General features: G+C 27.8%; 1 non-coding gene across 1 annotated transcript; it reads left to right on the top strand.

Moving 5' to 3' along the window:
• Window positions 1-3,283: 3,283 nt before the first annotated feature.
• Window positions 3,284-3,394, top strand: LOC140974701 (small nucleolar RNA R71). The gene has a single exon (XR_012174857.1). It is a non-coding gene; the product is annotated as a small nucleolar RNA R71 (small nucleolar RNA).
• Window positions 3,395-3,666: the final 272 nt, after the last annotated feature.

Raw genomic sequence — 3,666 nt, 5'->3', positions numbered from 1 at the left:
TTTTTTATCTTTAATTATTATATCAAATTCTTGTAACAATAAAATCCACCGTATTAATCTTGGCTTAGCATCTTGTTTATTTGATAAATATTTTACGGCAGAATGATCAGTCTACACAATAGTAGTAGAACCAATTAAATAAGATCGAAACTTATCTAATGCAAATACTACTGAAAGTAATTTTTTTTCAGTAGTTGAATAATTTATTTGGGCACTATTTAAAGTTCTACTAGTATAATAGATTGCATACGGTTTTCCTTCTTTTCTCTGTCCTAACACAGCTCCTATAGCATAATCACTTGCATCACACATTAATTCAAATTGTAAAGACCAATCTGGAGGTTGTAAAATAGGTGATGTAATTAAAAAATTAATTATTTTTTTAAAAGCATTTTCACATTTCTGAGTCCATTCAAATTGTGTATCTTTTGTTAAAAGATTCGAAATTGGTTTAGATATTATGCTGAAATTATTTATAAACCTTCTATAAAAACCTGCATGACCCAAGAATGATCGAACTTCTTGACCGTTTTTGGTGATGTTAAATTAGCAATAACATCAACTTTGGCTTTATCAACTCAATTCCTTTTTTAGTTTTTTCATGACCTAACACAATCCAAGATTTAACCATATAATGATATTTTTCTCAATTTAAAACAAGATTTTTTTCTTCACATCGTTTTAATACTTCTTTTAGGTTTTTAAGACAATTTTCAAATGAGTTTCCAAAAACAGTTATATCATCCATAAAAACTTCTACAAATTCTTCAATCATATCACTGAAAATACTTAACATGCATCTTTAAAAAGTAGCCCGAGCATTACATAAACCAAATGGCATTCTTTTAAATGCAAAAGTTCCGAAAGGACAAGTGAAAGTAGTTTTTTCTTGATCTTCTAATGATATAGGTATTTGATAATACCCCGAATACCCATCAAGAAAACAGTAATAAGAATTTCCTGCCACTTTTTCTAGAATTTGATCTAAAAATGGTTGTGGGAAATGATATTTTCTAGTTGCATCATTTAATTTTCTATAATCAATACACATACGCCAACTAGATGGAATCCTAGCTTGTAATAACTCTCCCTTTTCATTTTTTATAACAGTGATGCCTGACTTTTTAGGTACTACTTGTGTTGGACTTACCCATTTACTATCTGAGATTGGATAGATAATTCCAGCGTCTAATAGTTTTAATACTTCATTCTTAACAACTTCTTTCATATGTGGATTTAACCTTCTTTGTGGTTGTTGATATGTTTTAGCATTTTCTTCCAAATGAATTTTATGTGTGCAAATTAAAGGATTTATACCTTTTATATCTTTCAAAGTCCATCCAATTGCATTTTTATATTTCTTAAGTAATTTAATTAAATCTTCTTCTTGATTTGGTAGAAGAGTGGAAGAAATTACAACAGGAAATGTTTTATTTTCACCAAGAAATACATATTTCAATTCGAATGGTAAAACTTTTAATTCAAGTTTTGTATTATCATCTTTTTTAAAATTATTTTCAGACTCAAAACATTCTATTGAAAAAACTTCAGATTGTTGATTTAAGTTTTCTTCTTGTATATTTTCTTCCATAATTGTTTCAATTTCATTATCATATTCATTTTCATTAATACTTGGTTGTTTACATAAATTGAACACATTAAGTTCTAGAGTCATATTTCCAAAAGACAATTTCATTATTCCATTTCGACAATTAATTAAAGCATTTGAAGTTGCTAGAAATGGTCGTCCCAATATTACTGGAATTTCATTATGTACTTCTATTGGTTGTGTATCCAAAACAATAAAATCTACAGGATATATGAATTTATCAACTTGAACCAACACATCTTCTACAATACCTCTAGGTATTTTGATTGACCTATCCGCCAGTAAGAGAGTAACAGAAGTGGGTTTTAATTCTCCTAAATTAAGTTTTTCATAAACTGAATAAGGAAGTAAATTCACACTTGCTCCCAAATCTAACAAAGCTTTTATAATTTTATTTTCTCCAATAATACATGAAATTGTTGTACAACCAGGATCTTTATATTTTAAACTAGAATTATTTTGAAGAATAGAACTTACTTGTTCAGCCAAGAATGCTTTCTTCTTCACATGCAATTTTCTCTTCACCGTACATAAGTCTTTTAAAAATTTTGTATATGAAGGTACTTGTTTAATAGCATCTAATAATGGAATATTTATCTTTACTTGTTTAAAAACTTCATAGATATGAGAATCATTTTTTGTTTTTTATGATTTGTTAATGCATGAGAAAATAGTGGAGGTTTATTTGATTCATTTACTATTTCAGATGATTTATCATTCAACATATTATTTTTAGAATTTAAGGTATCATCATTCTCAAAATTATCAGGATTATCATCCTTACTCTTTGATTTTAAATGATCCTTGTTTTCATTACTATATGGATCATTAACTATTTTACCACTTCTAAGGGTAATAACAGATTTTATTTGATCAATTTTTTCATTTTTTAATTCTTGATTTTGATTTTTAGGATTAGGTTGAGGTTGAGATGGAAATTTTCCTTTTTCATGAATATTAAGTGCAGATGCAAATTTTGCAAGAGTTTCTTTCAAATCAGTCATAGATTGACTGTTTTGAATATTGATAGATTCTTGCTTTTGGATAAATGCATGAATTACATCTTCAAAGTTTTTTCTTGGAGGTGTAACATAAGGAATATAACCTTGATGATTTTGGTTATTTTGAAAATATTGTTGTGAGGGTTGTGCATTATTATCATTCCTCCAACTAAAATTAGGATGATTTTTCCATCCAGGATTATATGATGTTGAAAAAGGATCTAGTATTGGTTTTTTATAATTGTTAACATAATTTGCTTGTTCATGGAGACATTCTTTAAATGAAGGTAATGTTGGACAATCTTTTGTAGCATGATCATGTGTATCACATATATGACAAACAATTTCTTGAATACTTTTTAATTGACCACTCTTTTTCATTTCTAATGACTCAATTTTTCTTGCTAAAGATGCAAGTTTAGCTTGAATATCTATATCATCTTTAAGATTATAGATACCACCCCCATTTGTTGAATTATTGATTTTAGTTGTTGGTGGTTCTATTGTGCCTATATTATCCCAATTTTGAGCATTTTCTGCTAATGAATCCAAATACTCCATAGCTTCATTTGGGTTTTTATCTTCAAAAGTTCCATTACACATGAATTCTATCATTTGCCTATCTTTAGGTATTAGACCTTCATAAAAGTGAGAAACTATTCTCCATGTTTCAAAACCATGATGTGGGCATGTATTAAGTAATTCTTTATATCTATCCCAACATTGATAAAATGTTTCTCCTTGTTTTTGAGAAAAAGTAGTAATTTGTCTTTTAAAAGAGTTTGTTCTATGGGAAGGAAAAAACTTTTTGAGAAATTGTTGTTGCATTTCTTCCCATGATCTTATTGAACTTGATCTCAAATTTTGTAGCCATGTTTTAGCTTTATCTTTTAAAGAAAAAGGGAAAAGCTTTAATCGAACTATATCCATGCTACAATTTTGATCATTATAAGTGTTACAAACTTCCTCAAATTCTCTTAGATGTAAATATGGATTTTCAGAATCTAAGCCATGAAAATTTGGTAAAAGTTGAATAATTTGAGGTTTAAAGTTGAA

Source organism: Primulina huaijiensis, chromosome 3 (assembly GCF_012295235.1).
Source record: "Primulina huaijiensis isolate GDHJ02 chromosome 3, ASM1229523v2, whole genome shotgun sequence".
In the NCBI taxonomy this organism is placed as follows: domain Eukaryota; kingdom Viridiplantae; phylum Streptophyta; class Magnoliopsida; order Lamiales; family Gesneriaceae; genus Primulina; species Primulina huaijiensis.
Note: the sequence above shows the minus strand (reverse complement) of the source record. Positions and strands in the feature narration are given on the sequence as shown.